Consider the following 27,969-nt stretch of genomic DNA (forward strand, 5'->3'; position numbering starts at 1 on the left):
CTTAAGTGAACTGAAGTCTCGTTTTAATATGGTGAAACTATTCCTTTTGAAATATTTTTTTCAATATGAGCTGGTTTTAGTCTTTTTGGACGTTTTCTGGTGTTTTTTGGTGGAAAATGGAGTGGTTCCAGCATAACACTACAACTCTGTTACACATAGATGGACCAGCTATATACAGTGGGCTCCAAAATTACTGGCACCCATGACTGGCAATGCACAAACAATGCTTAAACAAATATAAACAATATAATTATAGAGAGAAACTCAAAATACCAACATGTGAGAAATACTGTACTTTATTAATGTTTCAATGGAACCAACCAAAATAATTTGATTTAATTAAAAATCAATGTCCTCCAAATCAATGTTTCACAATTAATGGCACCCTGAACGATTATTGTAAATAACATCTACCAAAATTAAACCACAAATTAAATTCAACTTATTTAAGTTTATCTAAGTCTTAAGGAACTATATTGAGCCATTACATCACTTCCTGTTTCACTAGGGTATAAAAACGAGGTAACACACATGCAATATCCCGCTGTCATCCAACACCATGAAGAAAACAAAAGAACTAGCAGTTCAAAAGAGATAGATGGTCATAGACCTTCATAAATCTGGTAATGGCTACAAGAAGATCCACAAACGATTGAATATACCACTGAGCACTGTCAGGGCAAATATTAGAAAATTCTAAAGATATGGAACAGTTGAAAACCTCACGGGTAGAGGACAAACGCATTTTGCCCCTCAGGATAGGGAGGAGGATGGTGAGAGAATCAACAAAATCCCCAAGAATCACTGTGAAAGAATTGCAGGCCTTGCACATCCACAGGCTCTTTGGAAGGGTTGCCAGCAGAAAGCCCTTTCTGACCCCAAAACACAGATGCAAGCGCTTGGAGTTTGCCAAACGTCATTTAAATTATGACTGGAAGAAGGTGCTCTGGTCAGATGAGACCAAAATTCAACGTTTTGGTCAGATTCGGCATGTTTGGCGTCGAAACAGAGATGCATACAAGGATAGGCACCTCATACCCACAGTGAAATATGGAGGGGGATCAGTGATGTTTTGGGGCTGTTTTAATTCCAGAGGTCCAGGGGCAAGATTGATGGCATTATGAATTCTACCAAGTATCAGGCAATTTTGGCTGACAATCTGGTTGCCTCTGCCAGAAGGCTGCGACTTGGCCATAGGTGGACCTTCCAACAAGACAATGACCCAAAACATACCTCGAGATCCACACAGAAATGGTTCTGTGACAGCAAAATCAATGTTCTGCCATGGCCATCTCAGTCGCTGGACCTCAATCCAATCGAAAACCTGTGGGCTGAGTTGAAGAGGGCAGTTGATAAGCGCAAACCCAAGAATGTGAAGGATCTTGAAAGGATCTGCATAGAGGAATGACCAAAATCCCTCCAAATGTGTCCTTAACCTTGTCAAACATTACAGGAAAAGACTACATGCTGTATCCTTGCCAGAGGTGGTGCACGAAGTACTAAATGAGGAGTGCCAATAATTATGAAACCTTGATTTTGGTTAAATTTATTTGTATTAAATAATTGAATGATTTTGGTTGGTTCCATTGAAACATTAATAAAGTACAGTATTTCTTACATGTGGTATTTTGAAATGTATCTCTATAATTATATTGTTTTCTATAGTAATTTGGAGCCCACTGTGTGTATATATATATATACAGTGGGGAGAACAAGTATTTGATACACTGCCGATTTTGCAGGTTCCTACTTACAAAGCATGTAGAGGTCTGTAATTTTTATCATAGACACTTCAACTGTGAGAGACGGAATCTAAACAAAATACAGAAAATCACATTGTATGATTTTTAAGTAATTAATTTGCATTTTATTGCATGACATAAGTATTTGATACATCAGAAAAGCAGAACTTAATATTTGGTACAGAAACCTTTGTTGCAATTACAGAGATCATACGTTTCCTGTAGTTCTTGACCAGGTTTGCACACACTGCAGCAGGAATTTTGGCCCACTCCTCCATACAGACCTTCTCCAGATCCTTCAGGTTCGGGGCTGTCGCTGGGCAATACGGACTTTCAGCTCCCTCCAAAGATTTTCTATTGGGTCAGGTCTGGAGACTGGCTAGGCCACTCCAGGACCTTTAGATGCTTCTTACGGAGCCACTCCTTAGTTGCCCTGGCTGGGGTGTTCGGGTCGTTGTCATGCTGGAAGACCCAGCCACGACCCATCTTCAATGCTCTTACTGAGGGAAGGAGGTTGTTGGCCAAGATCTCGCGATCCATGGCCCCATCCATCCTCCCCTCAATACGGTGCAGTCGTCCTGTCCCCTTTGCAGAAAAGCATCCCCAAAGGATGATGTTTCCACCTCCATGCTTCACGGTTGGGATGGTGTTCTTGGGGTTGTACTCATCCTTCTTCTTCCTCCAAACACGGCGAGTGGAGTTTAGACCAAAAAGCTCTTATTTGTCTCATCAGACCACATGACCTCTCCCATTCCTCCTCTGGATCATCCAAATGGTCATTGGCAAACTTCAGACGGGCCTGGACATGCGCTGGCTTGAGCAGGGGACCTTGCATGCGCTGCAGGATTTTAATCCATGACGGCGTAGTGTGGTACTAATGGTTTTTCTTTGAGACTGTGGTCCCAGCTCTCTTCAGGTCATTGACCAGGTCCTGCCGTGTAGTTCTGGGCTGATCCCTCACCTTCCCCATGATCATTGATGCCCCACGAGGTGAGATCTTGCATGGAGCCCCAGACCGAGGGTGATTGACCGTCATCTTCAACTTCTTCCATTTTCTAATAATTGCGCCAACAGTTGTTGCCTTCTCACCAAGCTGCTTGCCTATTGTCCTGTAGCCCACCCCAGCCTTGTGCAGGTCTACAATTTTATCCCTGATGTCCTTACACAGCTCTCTTGGTCTTGGCCATTGTGGAGAGGTTGGAGTCTGTTTGATTGAGTGTGTGGACAGGTGTCTTTTATACAGGTAACGAGTTCAAACAGGTGCAGTAATACAGGTAATGAGTGGGAGAACGGAGGGCTTCTTAAAGAAAAACTAACAGGTCTGTGAGAGCCGGAATTCTTTAACTGGTTGGTAGGTGATCAAATACTTATGTCATGCAATAAAATGCAAATTAATTACTTAAAAATCATACAATGTGATTTTCTGGATTTTTGTTTTAGATTCCGTCTCTCACAGTTGAAGTGTACCTATGATAAAAAGTACAGACCTCTACATGCTTTGTAAGTAGGAAAACCTGCAAAATCGGCAGTGTATCAAATACTTGTTCTCCCCACTGTATATATATATATATATATATATAAAAAATTGTGTGTAAATTTTGCATTCCTGTTGTACACAACAAGCTTCCATTCCCCCGTCACAAGGGGATTTATGGCTGGTTAAAAGAAAAAATTATCAAATCTGTTAATTTCTAGAATTTTTTTGTTATTTTTATTTAACCTCTTGAGATAGGCAAACTTGTTTTTTATGAAGTTGAACATGTGCTCTTTGTCTGAATGTTAAAATGAGGTTAAATCAAACGTCTCTTTTGACCAAGTTACACTTCTCAAAAGGCACCGAATTGGTGGAGCGACCCAAGTATTGTGCAAAGCCATATGCATTTAAATACCATATGGCCCTGGTATGGTGTGGGATTGTGAAGACTAGATTTCTACCACAGCAATAATAACTCTCATTATTGTTTTTCCTTTGCAGGTTTGTGTGTGAATGGTGAAGATGATATCATGTGCCAGGAGTGTTGTATCAGCTTCTTGAGGCAGAAAATAAAATCAGCAAAAAAAATTAAAAACTGTCAACTGCGTTTATTTTCAGCAAACTTAACATGTGTAAATATTTGTATGAACATAACAAGATTCAACAACTGAGACATACACTGAACAAGTTCCACAGACATGTGACTAACAGAAATTGAATAATGTGTCCCTGAACAAAGGGAGGGTCAAAATCAAAAACAGTCAGTATCTGGTGTGGCCATCAGCTGCATTAAATACTGCAGTGCATCTCCTCCTCATGGACTGCACCAGATTTGCCAGTTCTTGCTGTGAGATGTTACCCCACTCTTCCACCAAGGCACCTGCAAGTTCCCGGACATTTCTGGGGGGAATGGCCCTAGCCCTCACCCTCTGATCCAACAGGTCTCAGACATGCTCAATGGGATTGAGATCTGGGCTCTTCGCTGGCCATGGCAGAACACTGACATTCCTGTCTTGCAGGAAATCACGCACAGAACGAGCAGTATGGCTGGTGGCATTGTCATGCTGGAGGGTCATGTCAGGATGAGCCTGCAGGAAGGATACCAAATGAGGGAGGAGGATGTCTTGCTTGTAACGCACAGTGTTGAGATTGCCTGCAATGACAACAAGCTCAGTCCGATGATGCTGTGACACACCGCCCCAGACCATGACGGACCCTCCACCTCCAAATCGATCCCGCTCCAGAGTACAGGCCTCGGTGTAACGCTCATTCCTTCGACGATAAACGCGAATCCGACCATCATCCCAGGTGAGACCGTTCCTGGTGTAACTCGGGCAATTGTTGTTGCCATCCTGTACCTGTCCCGCAGGTGTGATGTTTGGATATACCGATCCTGTGCAGGTGTTGTTACACGTGGTCTGCCACTGCGAGGACGATCAGCTGTCCGTCCTGTCTCCCTGTAGCGCTCTCTTAGGCGTCTCACAGTACGGACATTGAAATGTATTGCCCTGGCCACATCTGCAGTCCTCATGCCTCCTTACAGCATGCCTAAGGCACGTTCACGCAGATGAGCAGGGACCCTGGGCATCTTTCTTTTGGTGTTTTTCAGAGTCAGTAGAAAGGCCTCAGTAGAAAGGCCTCTTTAATGACCGTTCCACAGGTGCATGTTCATTAATTGTTTATGGTTCATTGAACAAGCATGGGAAACAGTGTTTAAACCCTTCACAATGAAGATATGTGGAGTTATTTGGATTTTTACGAATTATCTTTGAAAGACAAGGTCCTGAAAAAGGGATGTTTATTTTTGGGGGGAAGTACCATGGCTGTTTCTGATTAGACATGCACAGCTGGAGTGTTCTACGACTGGTTAGTTCCGATCTATAAACCCACAAACAGGCTTCTAAGTGTAAATGTGTTAATCCTTGGCCGTAATGGCTGTAAGATTGATTATGATTTTTGATTAATGTACGCTCACATTGTTAATTTTGATTTAAAGGGATCATTCAATATCTTAAAAACATCAAGTTGCAGAAATTGTTATTGAGCTGAAGACTAGAGGACAGTAGATATACCATTATTATATACGCCATTCCATGAAACACATGGTTACACTTGTTTATTTCAGGGGGTGTGGTGGGGGAATTTACATTTATGTTAGCAACCACACAGCTGTTATTTTCAATGCAGGAACTGAAATTCCATTCACCTTCATGTTGACCCATCACCCAGATTCCAAATGTATAGTACCTGTGTTCTGCATGTTGTTTGTCTTTCTATAGGCCTTATATGAACTGTGTCCTAGATTATCTTCTCTATCTCACTGTTAATTGACTTGTTGCCTCTTTTCATTGAAAAATCTATTTTGTGATGTGACCAAATGCTATCAAGTTAGTGCTATCCAGGGTTATTGTGACGTCCCTAACCTAAAGCCTAACCTTAACCACTACCCTTACCCTTACCCGCTACCCTTACCCCGACCTTAACCCTTACCCTTAACCTTACCCAACCTCAATCATTAACCCTTAACCCTTACCTAACCCTTACCTTAACCGTTTTAAATTTCAACTTCAATGGGGGACGTCAGAGTTGGGACATCCCAAGGATTCCATTTAAACTTTTCCATGCCCTTAATGTCACAGAAATGTCATGCGCCATGAGATACATGGTCAATTGGTAACATACACATACTTGTCCACAAATCAATGTACACCCCAAGTTAATTGTAGATGTGGTAAGAAATACCTCATTATGTGTCTACTGGATTCAACTGGAATTTTCTTACTTTTTAAAGATAAGTGTCATGAGTGGAATGCCTGCTGGAGCAAACATTGTGACCATTACTTAAAAAATGGTTATACACACATGTTCAACCCTTAATCAGCTAATCAAATAGATTTTCCCATGATGTTGCAACTGTGGGGTGACATGAAGATACTCTCCTACATTCTGCCCAATTTCAGTCACTGTAACCTGGAAATGGGTTCTGCCCAATTTCAGTCACTGTATCCTGGAAATGTATTTAACTCTTACCCCTGTTGCATTCAACTTTAGTTGAATCTATTTGCTCCGGTAAAGTTCATTGGTTCATCACTCTGCCTCAATGCTCATTGGTCTGATGAGCCAGGACTTGTGGTAAAACAGTCATTTGATTTTTCATTCACCCCAATCCCAACTCAAAGAGATTTCCACAGGGTAAAATGTGTGAAATGGACTGGACATAACTAATATTTTGACTTTCATCCTTTTTTCATATTTTTTTTTAATATGCTAGTACCGGGCTACCTTCAGATGAGGCTTGTGGGTGTCCTACAGCAAAACAAATTACATGTATTTTTTTCGTGAAAGTCACTTTTCCATAGAGGGGTCATATTAGTTTTGTAGGACAAACCGTTCAGACGCTACAGACATTTTCGTGAGAATACCAATTTTTGGGATGTCTCATGGTCTGGCAAACCCTGTTGTAGCTCGGCCACCTTCCACCGCAGATACGGAAGGCCACCATTGGTGGATGTGGTGGATTGAGACGCAGCCCATGCAAGATAACAGATATCTCTTAAACAGACAGATTTTGATGGGGCTTTTTATATTATGCTAATTAGATTTCAGAGGGGGCGTGACTCAAGGTTTTTTTATCATGACTATGTTCAACTCATTCAGATATTTAAAATAACTTTCTGTCTGTCAAATACAATATTCTTTGAGTCCTTTTACCAGGACAACAAATATAACAAATATGTTTTCCTCTCCATTTTGGACTTTAGCATGTCCTTAAAAATGACTGGTTTCTTATCTTACAGTAGGTAGGATACGACACCATTTCTCTTGCCAGTACACAACATCCAAAGGATTTTATGACTTATTGATGGGACAAGGAGTGACGTACAAAGAGTGCTTTTTTTCTGCCATTAGGCTTCAACTTTTAGCAGATGAAATTATAACTAAGAACTTTATAGAGTAATATGTGTATATCCCTTGTCATCCCTTTGGCTAATTTACAGGCCATATGGAAAATATATTTTCCGAAGAAGAAGTTTGGGCCATAGTTGTTGGTGGTAGTTTAGAGTCTGGAATCTAATGACAGAGCGAGCTTGGTTGCTGCCTATGGCAGGGGAGAGTGTGATAATCCAGTAATTGCTGAATTTGGTTTCCTTACAAGCAGTTTCAGTATTACATAGCTGAGGATAGCGCACTCATGGAAAATCTGAGTCAGTTAGGGAACAACAATGCCAACTGTTCCCAATGGTCATCCTCTTACCGTTTTTTGCTGGCAAAATCAACTAGGTAATCATCATTTATGTGTATATATCGTCTGTAAATCACAATTAGGATGAAATCGAAGTGTTACGTAAATGCATAAAAATAAAAAAAAACACATCACGCCTGCTATTTACATAGGCTTTACACTGCTGAAACAACTTTTTATTTTGTTTAACATTTATTTAACTAAGCAAGTCAGTTAATAACAAATTCTTATTTACAAAGACGGCCTACCCAGGCCAAACCCTCCCCAACCCGAACAACGCTGGACCAATTGTGCGTCACTCTATGGGAATCCTGATCACGGCCGGTTGTGATACAGCCCGGGATCGAACCAGGGTCTGTAGTGATGCCTCTAGCACTGAGATGCAGTGCCTTACACCGCTGCACCACTCGGGAGCTAAGTCAACTAAGTCAACTACTGTTATAAGATGAGAGAAACAATAGAACTTTGGATATATTCAGTAACATACTGTGCCAACCTGAGGGGTTAGAGAGTGTGCGTCTGAGACAATGGCAAGCCCCCATACAACCTTCACCCACACTAAGCTTTATCTCCTTTAGATAGGACATTAGAAATAGCCTATCTCTGTCTGCTGCAGCTTGTATAGACAATAAGGGACTTACATAACAGAACAATGTTTCACATTCCATTCCTGAGGGTGCATATTTGTGTTCTAGTCCAGCACTAACACAACTGATTCAACTAATGAAATGGGCTTGGTGAAACAAACTAACATGCAACCTCCTACAGATATAGGATCATAATTTGAGCTAGTTTGCTACAGCATGACAATAATCCTGCAGCAACAGGATGTGAATTACTATGTGGATTTTAATTAATGGAAATGTTTTTTGGGGTTGATGCATTTTTCGTTATGGGTAAATCAAGTCTGACATTTTAAGTGTAAATTACAAACTTTAGAAGCATTTTTAAACCTTGAATACACTACACGTTTGTATCGCAAATTCTCGGCAAGAAAAGAGTGATCAAATGAAGATCCTACATCTGTAAGGGTCTGCTTGCCCTGAGACATGGTAGACTCCTACAGCCATGTCTCAGAGCAAGGGGGCCTGTCATGCCAAATAATGTCCCTGTTCAAATAGTGTCCCCCACTGCGTCAGAACTCATCGAATCCCATTGAGGGGGACACTATTTGGCATGACAGTCCCCCAGGAATGGAAAAATAAATAGAGAGGTCAACTGATGATGTTATTATGACTAGTAATTGTTGTAATTTAGCCTCTCAGTGAACAGTAGCGTGGAAGCTAACTATGTTATCATGGCTCACTGAAAGGTAATCAGTCAGAGAGTGACCTCAGCTAAATGTCTAACAGTAACCCCAGGACTCTTCATCCCCTGGGAGTTCTCTATTCTGCTGTGGCCATCAACCGGGGGTCAGCTTCTGACCTGGAGGTAAACCCACAACACTCATCCTGGCTCCATTCTCTGGCATCCTCCACTCCACCTTAGAGGTCAATGAACTAAGGATCTGGGAGAGAAATATTATGTTAGTATTTTCGCACTCAAAACATTTCACTCTGAGCATAGATATAAGAATAAACAGACGTGGACTTTTAATATCTATGGCTCAAAATGAAACTGTGAAGCGCAACTAATCTAAATGCTTGGCAGAAGGAACCCTGGAAATAAAAAGACATGGGAAACTAGTCAGTGGCCTTCATTGACACCTAGCCTACATTAATTGTATTACTCAACTGGCACACATAACTGTGATTAAACATGGAAGGGACATTTTAAAATGAGATATGGGAAACTGTAGAAGTTAGTAGCTGAAGTGATTTATCACTTATGCCATTCTCTCATGGATCTTGAAGGTCTTTGCCAGTGTTTGTTGTTGTTACATTGTGTCAATGTCGTGTTGTGCTCGTCAGTTTTACACCTGGACCCATACCAAGGTAGGGTCAACAGTAACCTAGAATTGGAGCAATAAAAACAGTCTCCTTTTCCTCCTCAGGATGTTGATCCCCAAGGGATTTTTAAAATATGCTTTATTAATTATCTCAATATTAATCAGTGCTTGTTTGCCCCAGCCCCACTGCCTGTCCTTTTGTTGTACGACTAATGAACCATGCAGTTTTCCCATATGATGGATGTTGGGGTGGTGCTGGAGATTATGAATATGAAGTTGAATAATGGTGAAATTTTCCTTTAATTTATCTCCCGTAAGTGTCACTGGCTCGGTTTCTCTGGTAAATCACAGAGAAGGAGCGCTATCTGTGTGCTCACCCTGGTATCCCCTTTCCCACTTTTAGCCTTCTCCTTGCAGTCTATTTCCGCAGTAAAAACCCTGTTAGAAAATAGTGGCTATGTCAGAGATCGACTACACAGCAGTCGGTGACGGCAGACTGAATGATCTACAAATCACCTTTCATCCTAAATAACTACTCATTATTATTTGTAGATCAGTCAGTCTGCTCAATCATTGATCAGCAACTGCTCTCTAACACGGCTGATGTCTCTCTTACTTGAAGACACATTCTGCTGATTCATCAAAGCAAAGATATTTTCAATGTTCATGACAGAGCAGGGAAGCCATTACAAAACTTTGGTCAGCTACGTGTGTGGTTAGTCAAGCACTGTTCCCTCTGTCACGCTCTTGTAAAATGGAACAATATTTTCTTCAGTGACCAGATTTATCTTAACCCTACCCTTAGAGGCTTTACTGGTCAGTAAGTAGTGCTTTGTACAATCTGAGAAATACAGTAACTGTAATGCAATAGTGCTCTCTACTGTTAGGCCATATGGTTGCAGCCAGGTCAATAGGGGAAATTGTGAGACGTGTTGACATGATGAGTGAAGGCATTGAAGATGACCCTCCCACTTTGCGAAGCATAGACTTTGTTAATTCTTACTCTGCGAAGCCTAGACTTGGTTAATTCTTTATAGATTATAGTTCAGCTTACATTTTTTTTAACATATACTAGCAGACTGCAATTTTATTCCCAGTTACTGAGTTTTTGTAACTAGCACTGAACAATAAAATAGTTACTGCTGTCTGGAAAACATAACATCTGTAGTAGCTGTTTCTGTTTGTAATTAAAAAACTGCTGGTCAGCAGAAAGGAACAGCTACAAGTACAAGAAGGATGCTCATGAAATAAATCAGTTTCTCATTTTACTGGCTTCCGCTATATACGCACTCGCACACACACACACACACACATGCACGCACATGCGCACACGCACACACGCACACACGCACACACGCACACACGCACACACACACACACACACACACACACACACACACACACACACACACACACACACACACACACACACACACACACACACACACACACACACACACACACACACACACACACACACACTATGCTGACCAGGCATTGTAGGAATGGTAAATATTAAGGTGACTTTCCCCATCCAACATCTTTGCATTCTCAAGTGGGAAGTACTTCAATTGCTTTTATCCAAAACACTCCTGCCCTCCATGCGCTTTCTACACACACATGCATCACTTACCTCATTACATTACCTCACATTGGGGACATTCCTGTGAATGTATTGTGTAAATGGTGGTTTCTACAGTGTTATATTGTATATCTGTATCGATGTTGAATTGATGATGTTTTTGTTCTGAGCCAACACACCAAGATAAATTCCTAGTATTGTTTGTTGCATGGCTGTAATGTTTCCTGATTCTGATTCAATGTCCTATTACAGTCACCTCAAAATGACTTGCAATAGAGCAGACATCCTATGAATGCTTTGAAGTTAACACAATTGAATCACATAGAATAAAAACATCATGCAAAAGTAATTCATAGCAACAAAACCTTACTGTTCAGTGTATTATTTTTGATTATGAAGGCATGATCGTTCTAAATAGATAATGCTATTGAGCAGAACATATTAAACGTCACTGACATCCTTTTCATGGCAAATCAAGGCAATATCCTTTCCTATGCAGGCTTTCCAATGTGTTCTGATTTACATTGGTATTTGACCAGACAAATGTGTATTCTTCATAATTATTTTCATACAGTTATCACAAGCTAATTTAATTCCAAAACATTCCACTATGCACTAAATAGCTTGAAGGCAAACATGAACACATCTTTGTTCAAATAAATAAAGTATATTTTACACTTCAGAGACTACATTTATGAATTAGAGCGGTAGTGAAACTTTCGCCATTTTTATAAAATGTAGAAAGAAGATCTGTTGGCAAAACAATAAAAACGTATTTCTCATTACTTACTGACTTTTTTTGTCCCCATGGGGAAATTTTGTTGCAGTGTCATGTACATGTTTAAAGTGTACATGACACTGCAACAAAATTTCCCCATTGACATCTGGCACTAGTCTAGGCCAACTACAACATGACAATATTTTTTTTGCTCAATTATGACTCAAGAATTTTGGCCACAAACGTATTTTTTTAGATATTGTGATACATATGCAAAGTTGATTTTAATTTTCGAAACATATTAAAAAGTATTTATATTATGGCTATAACATCATAATACGTAGCATAAATCACTTCCACTGAGGTATAAAGAACTTCCCACCGTTTCTGTCCCCTACTACTTCTATTGGGCACACATCCCCTTGCACGGATTGGTTGATTCGCCTGTCTATCATTGACTCATAAACCTGAGTGGGAAAGCGCAAGGGGTGGCATGTTTTTCCTTCCTTCCTAACTTTATTACCAACAATGCTCGGAGAAATTATAGTGAAAGTTAAAAGAAAGCCTTAGGAAGTCTGAAAGGTAAGACAAACACATTTCAATGATACATTATTGCATGCACTACATATTCCTCGAACGATAGTCTATCAAATGGGCTCAACATTTGCGTAAAAGCAAAAGGGTAAGTTACAGGTAAAGTTGCCGCTCTATCAACCGTATGGACCATGCCTTGATTGATTTCTATCTCTTTTCCTTTTTACGTAGGCCTACATAACATATCGTGTGCGCTTCTGATTTAGTGCATTGAAAATAGTGCTCAGATAGTTGTGAATGTTACCGACCCGTACGAAGCCCATCATATCCCTACGATACATTTTGTCTGTAACCAACTGTATTCTGAAAAATCTGTAGCGAACCGTCTGCCATAGTTTAAAACATGAACTGTACGTTTATATTTGTGTATAACCAATCAAGTAACGTTATATACGAATAATTGTTCATAACGTTGTGCATTTATTTAGCTCACTGTTCAGAGACAGCACATGAAACGCCACAATTAATATCCTATGTGTGCATAAAGACAGTATCGTCAGGTCCACAAAGAGCCCCATTTGAGCAAAACTGGGCTAGTCCAAGAACATCTGTTTGAATTTAACAAAAATTAATTATACATTTTTATAGTGAATTTAGTCTTGAGAAGAGAGAGAAATTGACACACCCCATGCAAGATAACTGTTAAAGTAGTACTTCATAGATGTATAGGCTACTGAACGCATAGGCGTTATAAAGGTGTTACATGAGGCTGGATGTCTGTTGATTAGTGACATTAGATTTAGACAAGTACATTTGAGATTATAATCCACTCAGGAAGTCAAAAAAACTTTTTTACACCAAGCAAAAAATATTTGGAGTTGTAGCTAAACAAAGTCATCATCAAACAGTAAGACATGACATGGTATGAAAATACTCCATTGTCAGTGAACTGCCCCCCCACCCCTGTGCACATCCCCCATTAGGGCAACAATCTGTGGTGCTGTCAATTGTATTCACTCTGTGGAGGACAAGAAAGTTGTGTCTTGCTTCATAATAACACACATAATCACATTGTGATAATCACATTGTGATATGGGGATTACAAAATTAATCACAGCTTCGTGTAATTGGCTTGTTGTGATCACAATTGATTCTCTTATTGTTGGGTGAGTTGTGCCCCAGACATGGCTTGTCCAGACTGTAATTCATCCACTTGACTGCTAACCATCCCCATGTTGTCTGTCATGTGATTCTATGCTATAAACTGTCTTATTGCCAGCTCGGATTCATTGAATCATTGTTTTGTAACTTCCATATGCTTTCATCGTGAATTCACATGTTGTGAACTATCGGGCTTTCTTTGAAATGTAGATGTTAATTGTAAGATGACAAAATGTTGTGCATCTACAAGAACATACTGGTTCATGATGTACATTCCTAAATCTGTTTGTTTATATTTTAATGGAACATAAACCATTGATGCAGGCTAGATAATTTCTACAACAATATACAGACAAACATAATTAAACATTTCACTGGTTATGTGGGAAAGAAATGATCTAAGCTAAGGTTGGATGTAAAACAGAATGAATCATATTTGAGCAGCAAATATCTGTCCAAACAAGAGGCCTCTATTGTACATAGGACTTTGCATTGACTTGTTGTGCCCTTAGACAGTAGCCTCCAGAGTTAAAATATAGGTGGCTTTTCTTCTGTTGTCTCTTAAAATATGCAAACAGTTTTATGTGAAGTTTTGGAGTGTGATTATTTATGTTTAAGCATGACTTCACTGCCTCCACATTTTCCCACCATCAATGCAATGCTTTTCAAACTGTTATTGAAAGCAATATTTCCTCCTGAGATCTATTTGAACAACCCCAAAGTTTTAGTAAAACGTCATATTTAACCTTTGTTGTTGTAAGTAAGTATCCATATGAAACAGCTTCATAGCAATGTGAACATCCTCCTATCCAAGAAAATATTAATGGTAAAAAGTTGGCAGTTGGCACATTTGTATTAATTCAGTCATTCAGTTAGATGTTTAACCAAAACGCAATGTGGGGAAAAAAACAAAAAAGTGGGTTTAAAGGCTTTAATAGGAGATGAAATTGCCCTTCTCAGATTGACAGTAGCTAAAGCACTTGCTTTAGCCTGTTGTCAACCCCTTCGAGGAGCAGTGACTGATGTCTTGTTCTGCTATATATGTCTTGAGATTCATTGTAGCAAATCACAACAATTACGCGTGTTGGACGGTAACATGTTAAGCTTTCAGCAACATTGATGAGCTCACAGGGGGATATGGTCGGGTTCCTGCAACTGTACACTTGAGTATGACTTACAGTGTCTGTCTTCAAAAATAGAACCACCATAAATGTAGTGACGGGTGTTGTGGGGACAGTGAAACTGTCTGATGCTGAGGACGTTCTCAGCGTCTAACAAAACAAGAAAATATATATTATATTCTGTAATATATAGGTTTATATTCCGAAACCTTGATGCCATCATAGTAAATGTTTAGTTTTCTTCTCTGCCTGTTCCCTTTACCTTTCATTCACCTTGAATATCCAATCTGCAGAGAGTTTTGTTCATTGTTTGATTGAGTTAGACTATTGACTTATTCATTCAAGGCCACTTGAGGTTTGACCGTTCCCTGAACACTAGTTGTACAATCATCTCCTTTGATCTCCTTTGGTCTGCATCCCCATGGTTAAGTTGGGTCCATCTCCCATAGAGAGGTCTTTCTATTGCATCTCCATCAATCAATCAATCAATCAAATGTATTTATAAAGTCCTTTTTACATCAGCTGATGTCACAAAGTGCTGTACAGAAACCCAGCCTAAAACCCCAAACAGCAAGCAATGCAGATGTAGAAGCACGGTGGCTAGGAAAAACTCCCTAGAAATGCCAGAACCTAGGAAGAAACCTAGAGAGCAACCAGGCTCTGAGGGGTGGCCAGTCCTATTTTGGCTGTGCAGGGTGGAGATTATAACAGAACATGGCCAAGATGTTCAAACGTTCATAGATGACCTGCAGGGTCAGATAATAATAATCACAGTGGTTGTAGAGGGTGTAACAGGTCAGCACCTCAGGAGTAAATGTCAGTTGGATTTTCATAGCCGATCATTCAGAGTTAGAGACAGCATTTGTGGTAGAGAGAGGGTCCAATACAGCAGGTCCAGGACAAGGTAGCGCGTCCAGTGACAGGTCAGGGTTCCATAGCCGCAGGCAGAACAGTTGAAACTGGAGCAGCAGCATGACCAGGTGGACTGGGGACAGCAAGGAGTCATCAGGCCAGGTATTCCTGAGGCAAGGTCCTAGGGCTCAGGTCCTCTGAGAGAAGAGAGAGAAAGAGAGAGAGGGAAAAAAGAGAGAATTAGAGGGAGCATACTTAAATTCACACAGGACACCAGATGAGACAGGAGAAATACTCCAGATATAACAGACTGACCCTAGCCCCTGACACATACACTATTGCAGCATAAATACTGGAGGCTGAGACAGGAGCGGTCGGGAGACACTGTGGCCCTGTCCGACGATGCCCCCAGACAGGGCCAAACAGGCAGGATATAACCCCACCCACTTTGCCAAAGCACAGCCCCCACACCACTAGAGTGATATCATTCACTACAGTGGCCATGTTGTTTATTGTTGATGATGCAAATGGCTCCAATATTCCGCGAAGAAAGCCTCTACTTGGCTGTTTCTGACATTGGAGGAGTTATCATTCAAATAAAATGTTATTGGTCACACACATACAGTTGAAGTCGGAAGTTTACATACACGTTAGCCAAATACATTTAAACTCAGTATTTCACAATTCCTGTCCCGCCAATGTGGATAGGGGCGTGCTCCCTCTGCTTTTTCCTGAAGTCCACGATCAGCTCCTTCGTTTTGTTGACGTTGAGGGAGAGGTTATTCTCCTGGCACCACTCTGCCGGTCCCCTCACCTCCTCCCTGTGGGCTGTCTCATCATTGTTAGTAATCAGGCCTACTATGATTGTGTCGTCTGCAAACTTGATGATTGAGTTGGAGGTGTGTGTGGCCACGCAGTCATGGGTGAACAGGGAGTACAGGAGGGGGCTGAGCACACTTCCCTGTGGGGCCCCTGTGTTGAGGATCAGTGAAGTGGAGGTGTTGTTTCCTACCTTCACCACCTGGGGGCGGCCCATCAGGAAGTCCAGGACCCAGTTGCACAGGGCAGGGTTCAGATCCAGGGCCCCGATCTTGAAGATGAGCTTGGAGGGTACTATGGTGTTGAAGGCTGAGCTATAGTTAATGAACAGCATTCTTACATAGGTATTCCTCTTGTCCAGATGGGATAGGGCAGTGTGCAGTGCAATGGCGATTGCACAGTCTGCGGATCTATTGGGGCGGTAAGCAAATTGAAGTGGGTCTAGGGTGTCAGGTAAGGTAGAGGTGATATGATCCTTAACTAGCTTCTCAAAGCACTTCATGATGACAGAAATGAGTGCTACGATGGCACTGTGTTATCCTCAAAGCTGGCGAAGAAGGTATTTAGCTTGTTCGGGAGCAAGACGTCGGTGTCCGCGACGTGGCTGGTTTTCCCTTTGTTAACTGTGATTGTCTGTAGACCCTGCCACATACAGTTGAAGTCGGAAGTTTACATACACCTTAGCCAAATACATTTAAACTTAGTATTTCACAATTCCTGACATTTAGTCCTATTAAAAATTCCCTGTCTTAGGTCAGTTAGGATCACCACTTTATTTTAAGGATGTGAAATGTCAGAATAATAGTATAGAGAATTATTTATTTCAGCTTTTATTTCTTTCATCACATTCCCAGTGGGTCAGAATGTGAGGGTGTTGGTGAATGGAAAATGCAGAGTCAGGCGCAGGACACGGATATGATTAATAGTCAAAAATGTACTCAAAATATAAGTAAAGTTCCAACAAGGAAAAAACACAATAATCCAGAGCACTAACAACACGAACCCACATGACAAACAATAACGCACAAAACAGAGAGGGAAGTCAGAGGTTTAAATAAGGAACATAATTAATGGAATGGAAACCAGGTGTGTATGATAAAGACAAAACAAAACGAAAATTAAACATGGATCGGCGGTGACGTCGACCGCCGAACGCTGCCCAAACAAGGAGAGGTACCAATTTCGGCCGAAGTCGTGACACAGAAATGTACATACACTCAATTAGTATTTGGTAGCATTGCCTTTAAATTGTTTAACTTGGGTCAAATGTTTCGGTTAGCCTTCCACAAGCTTCCCACAATAAGTTGGGTGAATTTTGGCACATTCCTCCTGACAGAGCTGGTGTAACAGGTTTGTAGGCCTCTTTGCTCACACATGCTTTTTCAGTTCTGCCCACAAATTTTCTATAGGATTGAGGTCAGGGCTTTGTGATGACCATTCCAATACCTTGTCTGTTGTCCTTAAGCCATTTTGCCACAACTTTGGAAGTATGCTTGGGGTCATTGTCCATTTGGAAGATCCATTTGCGACTAAGCTTTAACTTCCTGACTGATATCTTGAGATGTTGCTTCAATATATCCACATAATTAACCTAAGTAGAGGTCGACCGATTAATCGGATTGGCCGATTAAATAGGGCCGATCTCAAGTATTCATAACAATAGGAAATCGGTATTTTTGGACACCGATTTGGCCAAATGTTTTATTTTTTTACACCTTTTTACACTTTATTTAACTAGGCAAGTCAGTTAAGAATACATTCTTATTTTCAATGACGGCCTAGGAACGGTGGGTTAACTGCCTTGTTCAGGGGCAGAACGAAAGATTTTTACCTTGTCAGCTCGGGGATTCAATCTTGCAACCTTACTGTTAACTAGTCCAACGCTCTAACCACCTGCTTTACATTGCACTCCTGCCTGTTACGCGAATGCAGTAAGAAGCCACGGTAAGTTGCTAGCTAGCATTAAACTTATCTTATAAAATACAATCAATCAATCATAATCACTAGTTAAGTACACATGGTTGATGATATTGCTAGTTTATCTAGCGTGTCCTGCGTTGCATATAATCGATGCGGTGAGCATTCGCGAAAAAGGACTGTCGTTGCTCCAACGTGTACTTAACCATAAACATCAATGCCTTTCTTAAAATCAATACACAAGTGTATATATTTTTAAACCTGCATATTTTTAATTAATATTGCCTGCTAAAATGAATTTCTTTTAACTAGGAAAAATGTGTCACTTCTCTTGCAACAGAGTCAGGGTATATGCAGCAGTTTGGGCCGCCTGGCTCGTTGCGAACTGTGTGAAGACTATTTCTTCCTAACAAAGACAGCCAACTTCGCCAAACGGAGGATGATTTTAAACCTGCATATTTAGCTAAAAGAAATCCAGGTTAGCAGGCAATATTAACCAGGTGAAATTGTGTCACTTCTCTTGCGTTCATTACACGCAGAGTAAGGGTATATGAAACAGTTTGGGCCGCCTGGCTCTTTGCGAACTAATTTGCCCGAATTTTACGTAATTATGACATAACATTGAAGGTTGTGCAATGTAACAGGAATATTTAGACTTATGGGTGCCACCCATTAGATAAAATACGGAACGGTTCCGTTGTAACGGCTGTTTTCCTCCTCTTCTTCTGAAGAGGAGGTGTAGGGATCGGACCAAAACGCAGCGTGTTGTGAAGACATGATGAATTTATTTAAACAAGACGAACATGAAATACACTTGAGAAATTACAAAACAAAAAACGACGTAGACCGACCTGAACATGAGAACTTACATATAAACGAAGAACGCACGAACAGGAACAGACTAGACAAACAAAACAGTCCCGTGTGGTAACAAACACTGACACGGAAGACAATCACCCACAAACAAACAGTGAGAACATGGTTCTCAATCAGAGGAAACGTCAAACACCTGCCCCTAATTGAGAACCATATCAGGCAACACATTGAACCCAACATAGAAACACATAACATAGACTACCCACCCAGCTCACGCCCTGACCATACTAAACAAATACAAAAACAACGGAAAACAGGTCAGGAACGTGACATCCGTATTTCACTGAAAGAATAAACGTTTTGTTTTCGAGATGATAGTTTCCAGATTCGACCATATTAATGACCTAAGGCTCGTATTTCTGTGTGTTATTATGTTATAATTAATGCTTTGATAGAGCAGTCTGACTGAGCGATGGTAGGCACCAGCAGGCTCGTAAGCATTCATTCAAACAGCACTTTAGTGCGTTTTGCCAGCAGCTCTTCGCAATGCTTCAAGCATTGCGCCGTTTATGACTTCAAGCCTATCAACTCCCGAGATTAGGTTGGCTAGCTAGTTAGCGGGGTGCGCGCTAATATCGTTTCAAACGTCACTCACTCTGAGACTTGGAGTAGTTGTTCCCCTTGCTCTGCAAGGGCCGCGGCTTTTGTGGAGCGATAGGTAACTCTGCTTCGAGGGTGGCTGTTGTCGATGTGTTCCTGGTTCGAGCCCAGGTAGGAGCGAGGAGAGGGACGGAAGCTGTACTGTTACACTGGCAATACTAAAGTGAAAATATGAAATACCTATGAAAATATGAAATACCTATGAAATACCTATGTAAACTTTCTAATAAGGTCTGGGGGAGAGAGCCTATTTACTAATTGAATCTAGTGCCTTGAGATGCTGTTTATTCTCGCTTAAAGTGCAATCAGCTGCTTCTAACAATTTCCCCAAGGACACTTTTGGAAACATTTAAAGGGATAATTTGTGATTTTGGCAATGAGGCCATTTATCTACTTCCCGAGAGTCAGATGAACTCGTGGATACCATTTGTATGTCTCTGAGTGCAGTTTGAAGTTGCTAACTAATGCTAGCGCTAGATACCCATACTAGCAAAAACCCATAAACTTCCAGTCATTGCACTAATGCTGGTTTGCATTGGATGGCGAAACTACCTTCATACTGGACACAGAGACATAAAAATAGTATTCATAAGTTCATCTGACTCTGGGGAAGTAGATAAATGGCCTCATTGCTAACATGCCGAAGTATCACTTTAATGCAGGTCATAACTCTATGGTTGTTGATGTTCAGTTGGTTGAATTAATTTACATTATTCACAGTGAAAGATCTGTTTGACACTGAGGAGTAAGCTATCGCTTAGTTCTCAGTGTTTATTTCATGGAATATACAGACTGTATTGCCCAGTAGTTAGTGTTCTGTTATATCTCATGAACACACAGACAGAGCTCCAATCGCATTTACAAATTAGGTGAATTGGAGCTCTACTTGTATGAAACCTTGACCTTCACAATTTCATAGAGTGAAAATTGCCAATTGCACATTTGATATTGATTTATTTTTCCAAAGCCAACTTTTAAGTGTATTATGTCATATTACATTTAATATGAGTTAACTTAATGATTTACCTTAAGGCCAAAGTTGAATTACTGTTTAACGGATGCCCCGCCTTACTTTTCTCCACACCCCGCAAAAAACAAAAACAAAAATCAGATGTGTTATTTTTTGGCCAATATATGTGGTGCTTTGTTTATAATGCATTGTCTGCTCTCCCTTGAGGTTTTCCCAAGTTGATGCGCAAGAGACCAAACAGCCTCAGATCACGTGCTCAGATCATGTTCGAGCCTCGGATTGGACAGTGAAACACACACACTTGCACCTGTAGGCGACGTGCAGATGTTTCATTTCTCTCTCATGCTGTCATGGCTGAGGTCAGCGGATATTCCTACTATTTATGTGTCCAGGTTTAACGTGCGACGTCCCTCGTTATAAACAAATATTTGGTTAAATTCATGGTTAATGCATAATTTCCAGATCTATTAGAAGCGATTAATAGACGAAACAACAATGTCATTGAACCAATTGACTGGCCAGATATAGGTTGGACACAGTACATTTTTAACAACGCTTTTTTCGGATAAAAACTAGTTCATTGCATCCGCCGTAGAGACCAGTTTCATAATATGACCATATTTCCCAGCTGCTTGCCGTCGTTTTGAAGTAATCACGAAAAAACAGGCCTTATTTTAGGGCATTTTTCACCCTGACAGCTCCTATTAGTTCTATTGAGCACCGTGGCACCAACTCGCCTTCCAAGCGTTCTATTCCAAGCTTATTGTTCTATGTCACAATGCCTGCTTCGCTATTGTTGGCAATGAGACCTGCTCACGTTGTTTATAGTTCAAATGTAAACAACAAAAAAGTACTTATGGAACTCTGAGGTTGTCCCATTGTTTCCTATAGGGGAAATATAGGCATGTCTTTCTATTTCCCCAAATATCTCACAATGTGTACACTTTAATTTTTTCAAGTCGGACGTCATTTTAATCATGAGAATCTCCTCTTTCGATTTACGTACGTTTGGGCAGCGAGCTCGGTTGTCATCAAATGCTAGCCCCAAAATACTTTTTGCCCTTGGAACGCTGAGTTCCCCCCATTGTTTTCCTATGGAGAGGCATGCCGGGCAATTTCGCCAAATATCTCACAATGTGTATATTTAGATTTTTTCAAGTCGGGCACCATTTTAAATCAGGACTCTCCTCTTTGTAATTATGTAAGTCTGGGCAGCGAGCTCGTTTGTCATCGATCACTAGACCAGAAATAGTCAGAAGTTTTTATTTTTTCCCTACTTTCTCATTACGCAGAAATAAGCACAGTTGACACCATCTAGGTGCGGATGTTTACTTTCTACATTTTAGAAAGTAATTTTTTTCCAGTTTCGTCCGACTATCAGATTGTAGTGGTAAAATAAAAAGGGATACATTTTTTTGTGCCATTTAGTCTAAATGGAATTCTAAGCACCACTCCAGTCAAAACAGGCTCTGCGAACATTTGATTCCATTCATTTGCTATGGGCTCGCGCTAGTGTTCCAGCTTAGCCAACGTTTTTTTTTGCCGTTTTTTTAGCCTTGGGTGAATTTTGACTCTTTCTATTGTCCATCCTACCAGAGATCAGGGCATTCATCAGTAAAGACGCAGTGCAAGCTGATAGTATTTTGGACAACCAAATTGAAGTCAAATTGATTGATGAAATTGAAGTGTGTCAGCTGTATGGTGATTTGCGATTCATAACTTACTTTACCATAACTAACTTTACCGGTACTACCAGTAGTAGTAGGCCAACCGATAACACCAAGACGGAATGCGTTTGAAGTGATGATGCGCAGCCAAGAACAGCTAGCAGGTCCAGCAAAGTACATCGCCAGTGTCACACACACTTCGTGCAGATCAGCAGCTCCACAATTATGTGATTGACTGTTTCCAAGGTGGGGGCTTTTCATGGCAACCAGACGAGACAATCAAAGGAGGATGCAGTGAGCAAAGTAACTGGGCTCGAATTTATTCAAGCTTGCTTTATATAGATTGTGTAACGATGTGCGCTGAGAGTCGGGAAGCAAGTTCAGGGAGTGTTTTAATAAAATAAACAGAACATAATACAAAACAAGAACCTTGAACAATGCAGAGACATGAAACAGAAACAATGACGCCTGGGGAAGGAACCAAAGGGAGTGACATATATGGGGCAGGTAATCAAGGAAGTGATGGAGTCCAGGTGAGTCTGACGACGCGTAGGTGCGCGTAACGATGGTGATAGGTGTGCGCCATAACGAGCAGCCTGGTGACCTAGAGGCCAGAGAGGGAGCACACGTGACAGATTGATAAGTGTAATTTGCACCAGTAAAGGAAATAAGTGACTAATAAACAGGTTTTGGAGTGTGGTTTTAGATAACTGCGGCTAGCTGACATCTGGTCTTTTTACTGGAGGTATGAAAATAAAACATCTGGAGGCTTCATTTGCTACTGTTGTGAAGAAGGCAAATGGTTCAGTCTCAAATGGTTCAGTCTCAAATGGTTCAGTCTCTATGCTGCATGCAGCTCCTAGGCTTGCCAAATGGGTCAATAAGATCATGTTTCCGGAGATCTAGACATTAGGCTATGTTTTTATTGCATCATTTATTGGACCATTCCAAGTCCAGTCAAGTCATTTTCTCAGTTTTCTTAGTTGACAATATAACAGTTTGAAAATAAACAATTTGAAAAAGTAAAGTAGTTAATTCAATCTCAGTACAGGGTTGAAGTTGAACAGTAAGATGTTGCAGAACCATGGCACTCATTTTAATTTGATCCACTTTCTCCCCAGTGACATTACAGACAGTACATGTCAGAATGTCTTACCATTTCTGTTTTCCACTAAGGCCTATATGAGGACCCTTGCTGAGGAGCTAGACCTTCAGACCATTTTAGAAAGAGCTTGGGCAGTACATTGAGACCATTGTAAAATCTGCATGCAAATAGCTCCACTTTGAGTGTGGTGCTTGGAGCCAACATGGTATCTGGGTGGGAAGACAAGGTCCTGTTAGACTGGGTTTTGTACTTGGCCTTCCAAACACCATTCAAAGCCACGGACTTCCCCAATGCCTGATTGAATTCACTTTGTGACATTTTGAACCCTTTGGGGAGAGAGAGGGAGAGTGAGGGGGAACGGGAATGGGAGATTGAACAAGGAACAAGGAGACCTCAGAAAACTGTTGCGAACAGCCTCACCACCGAAGTGGCATAATGCCTCATTGTGAGGCTTGAATGTGTGTGAGGGAGGGGGGGATGCATGTGATGTTTGATACCCAAGTTGATAGTTAAAAGATAGGGTTTTAGTCTAGAAGCTTATTTAAGACTGTAAGGGCTAAACTTTGGACTGTAATGTGTTTGTGTTTGTGTATCTCGAAATCCCTCATTGACATCAACGCATGATTTACGAGACAGAGTTACGGATAAGGATGTGGCCCTAAATACCTGGGGAAACATCTGGTGGCAGGGGGTTATTTCTGTAAACTTCCCAGGCACTTCATGCTGTGTACATATTTGCATGTTGTCTAATTTCTGCATTATGTGTCGTGATGGGATGCTTGGACGCCGGGAAAAGACCAGGAGCTGTAGTGGATATGCGTTAATGTGTGTTTGCGTTCCTGTGTGCGTTCTTGTTTCGCAGCAACTTAGGCTGCTTTTCGACAGTAACAGCAGTGTTACACTAGTGTACATCCCCTTTGTTTATACTAGGGAAATTGTGTTTCCAAAGCTAGGGCTGAGAGTGAGAACTTGTGAAGTGCATAATCAACAACCTCTGCATAACCAAAATAGTTGCTTTGTGAGAAGGTGTTAAAGTTCACAGTTAGATATTGTTATGTAAATTACAGCTGAAAAGTAACAGTAGCCTGGCTTTGGCCCAGTGAGGCACGGGTACCGGCCCGTGTAGATGGAAACAGAAAAGTGAGCCTTTTGGGTAAAACACAGGGGTTAATCCTGCATGGCAATACACCAGTAGTGTGTTTGTTCAGCTCCTCGTTTTTGCATGTCTTCTCCCTGGATTTTTCTTCTGGTGTCGCAGGAAGCAGCTTTTTGGCCTTAGCGATGGGTTTCCTGTCAGGATTGGAGCGGCCCTGAGTTCCTACTGCGAGACAATAGGAGGTTTCCCCTGCTGCTTCCCTTCAGGAAACTGCAGATTTATCTCAGCAGCTGAGCTGTACTGAGCTGAGCCACACTGACTCATACAAGGACGAGAGTGAGGCACTACCCTATGAGTGTGTGTCTCCTCTGAATGGGGCTTTTGTTATGTTAAGTAGTCTGATGGTAAAAATGAGCCTGTAGTTGTGGTGGGGTGGGCTGGAAGGATGAAGGAATAGCCTTGCCCACTAAGACCCGAATCTGGGTTAATAAGTGTGAGCTGATCTGGAGTGACTATTGTCTATCTGTAGAGCTAGAAGCCTTGCTTTCTCTATTGTCAGCCGGGCTTGCTGTTGACCCTCTCATTCATGTTGAGGGAAAAGGGAGGTGGTGGCCGGGATGAGGTCACTTTTCCAAAACATGGCTCCTGCCATGTAGCCAGCAGCCCTCGGCCAGAACACTTCCTGTTGAAAAGCAGCGCTGAAAAGTATTCTTCAGTGTTAGAATTATGGTGAATGCCGGGGAAACAGCCACCTCAGTGATGACGGTAATGGTAGAGAGTCGTTATGTTAAACAGGATGCCAAATCTTTATAGAAACCATCAACAGCTATTGGAAATATGTGCAATTGCTTAGTTTATAGTTGCTTGGCTTCAATTTGTAGAGTATTCCACTGTGTCCGAATCCAATGACGGCTTTACAAAGTTAAACCATTCTATTCGTTTTATATTGACTTACAGCCATAGGCATTTGTTTTGGTCATTTATGGGATCATATGACATGATCTACAAGATTGCAACAACAACATAGAACATTGTGTAACAGACAGTTGTTGTTGCGCTTGCATGTGTCTGTGTGTGCGTGTGTGGTCACACCTGCGGGTGTATGTGTGTGACATGGCTGTGGCTGTGGCTCACTGCTGGTGATGAAAGAAAGGGGGATACCTAGTCAGTTGTACAACTGAATGCCTTCAACTGAAATGTGTCTTCCACATTTAACCCAACCCCTCTGAATCAGAGAAGTGCAGGGGGCTGCATTAATCGACATCCGCGTCCTCGGTGCCCGGGGAACAGCCTTGCTCAGGGGCAGAACAACAGATTTTTACCTTTTCAGCTCGGGGATTTGATCCAGCAACCTTTCAGTTACTGGCCCAACACTCTAACCACTAGGCAGAGGGATGTGGCTTCTCCCCCTGATTGTGTGTGTGTTGTAATTTGGTGCCTGTCATCAGGACCTGGGAAAACATCTTGAACTGGCCTGCTTGTGCTGAGTGGGAGCTGGTGACACTAAGTAAGGAGGAGTGAGGGAAGGAGTGGGTGGCATAGAGGCTCGGCTACATGTCTATTTTACACTCCTCTAATCTGAGGAGAGGGAGTGGGTGGGATGGAGGCTACGTGTCTGTCTATGTTACACTCTTCTGATCTGAGGAACAGGCATCTAGGGCAAATCTGAGACACTTGGAATTTGGCGGTTGCTAATACCTGACTAAGGGTTTCTTTGTGTTTATCTAAGTGTTGTCGATCCTGCCTCGATACCCCTTGCTTTTTCACAAGGTTGGTTCTGAGTTTGTGGCTGTGTAGATTACCTAATCATTCCAACATAAGGATATGTTCAACAGTGGCAATTGTTACTGAGTGGACTATCCTGGCTAAATAAAATAAATGAGTTGTTTGGAAGTTGAGATAATTTACAGATTGGTTAATCTGCGCAGCACCTTGACTAATTAGACTGGATGTTGTGAAGAAGGCCTTGGAGTTATTCCAGACTGGGAATTGAAATCCTGGCCCTAGTAAAGTTATAGGCTATAACTAAGGCCCAGAGTTTTCCCTAGCCAGGAAAATGTTTTTGCTAGATGGCCTTAGAACCCTGTGTTTGAGGGAGAGGGTTTTTCCTCTGGCTGGAAGAACGAAGTGGTGACAGCAGGCATGTCTGAAGCTAACCAGAGTCCCTCAGACCAATCTCCACTTGACTTCTCAGGCTAATGGCCAGTGACAGTGGATGGCATTCTCTTGTGATAAGCTTGGCTTGGTGAGGTGAAGGGAAGGGGCTGTAGGGACTAGCCTCTGCAATCAGTTTTTGTGTTTTATTTTAATCCAACGCCTTGCTTTGTGGAATATTAATGTAGGCTACGCTGGGCTTTGCTGTTACAGTGTCAACATTTCCATGTATTTGGAGATGTTTTTTTATTTATCCTTCTATGTTATCACAACTACCATGTAGGTCTACATGTTCCAGCCTGGTCCATGCTAGCAAGTTGTGAGAGGGAAGTGTGGTGGAATGTGCCAGAGGCTATAGGGAAACAGAATCTGTGTGTTTGTGTGTTAGGGTGCTCTGACCCTGCGTCAATCTCTCTTTCTTAGTCTAGTTGTCTAAGGAAATGTGACCCACAACTCTGAACTCTGTATATGTGTTGGTGTGTATGTTAGCTTTTCTACGAGAGTTGTCATTCTGGGTCGGTGAGAGAAAAAACATACTACTTTAGCTATGAAGGCTTTAAAAACCCCACCCCAGACCAATGTAGGAAATTGCTCTTCAACAAGGGGTGAATTCAGAAATATTGCTAAATGGATTCTCTCTACTTTTAATTTGCCCAGCAGGCTGTCTTGTAAGCCATGTGAGAACATATGTGACCGACTGGCTCAATTCGGTCTTCTGTAGCAAAATTTGAAATTGTGTTTTTCACATTGGATAACAGTAAAGACTCAGAGCTAGAAAGTGGGTATATCGTACACAACAGTTGCGGAACAATTGGAAAGTAATTCTGCTTTGAAAGTTGATAAACTTGTAACACCACTTTTGAGAAAATGTTCCTTGAATATTTTGGTACACCTACTGGAAAGCTCTTCTTTGTCTACACTCATTCAGCATCGTCACACCCTCTTAAGCCTTAGCCCCACCCGTCTCTTTATGGATTCACTTGAGGCCATGTGCTAAACAACCATAGATTTCAATACTGGTTTATACTAGTACTATACTCTATTGACATGTCTGTAGACAGTTGTCGCAGTGACATCATCAACATTCTATTGTTGTTCGACATCAAACTTGTCGTTGTTCTTATGAAAAAGTATAAACACAAAACGACAGGCTGCATGGCATCAGCAGCCTGGTGTTCCAAAATAGCATAACTGGTTTATTTTAACACCAATAAACCCATCCGTTTAAAAATGAATTTAGTATATGTCAATCTAGCAAACCAGGCAACTAAAAGCAACTTTCTAAACAATATTTTTGTTAGTTTCTAGCTTGTTAGCTGGCTAGCTAAAGTTAAGTTCAGTTAGCTTAAGTTAGCTGGCTAGCCAGTTCAAATAATTACCATATCATATAGCTGACAAAGTCTTAACTTTAGCTAATTTGTAGAAGGTGTTAGCTAGCAAGCTAACATTT

At 41.3% G+C, this 27,969-nt stretch overlaps 1 protein-coding gene across 3 annotated transcripts in view; it reads left to right on the plus strand.

The window, feature by feature from the left end:
* Positions 1–12,096: 12,096 nt before the first annotated feature.
* The window catches only part of LOC111952633 (KN motif and ankyrin repeat domain-containing protein 3), a 36,902-nt gene continuing 21,029 nt past the window's right edge, over positions 12,097–27,969 (plus strand). For 2 of the 3 annotated variants that reach the window (XM_070435099.1, XM_023971506.2), the window contains exon 1: positions 12,097–12,229. The gene's annotated coding sequence lies outside the window, so the exon portion shown is untranslated. Of the gene's footprint in view, positions 12,230–25,020; positions 25,131–27,969 lie in introns of those variants that run through there. The other variant, XM_023971509.2, reaches the window with a different exon arrangement.

The sequence above is a fragment of the Salvelinus sp. IW2-2015 genome, linkage group LG26, assembly GCF_002910315.2.
Source record: "Salvelinus sp. IW2-2015 linkage group LG26, ASM291031v2, whole genome shotgun sequence".
NCBI lineage: Eukaryota > Metazoa > Chordata > Actinopteri > Salmoniformes > Salmonidae > Salvelinus > Salvelinus sp. IW2-2015.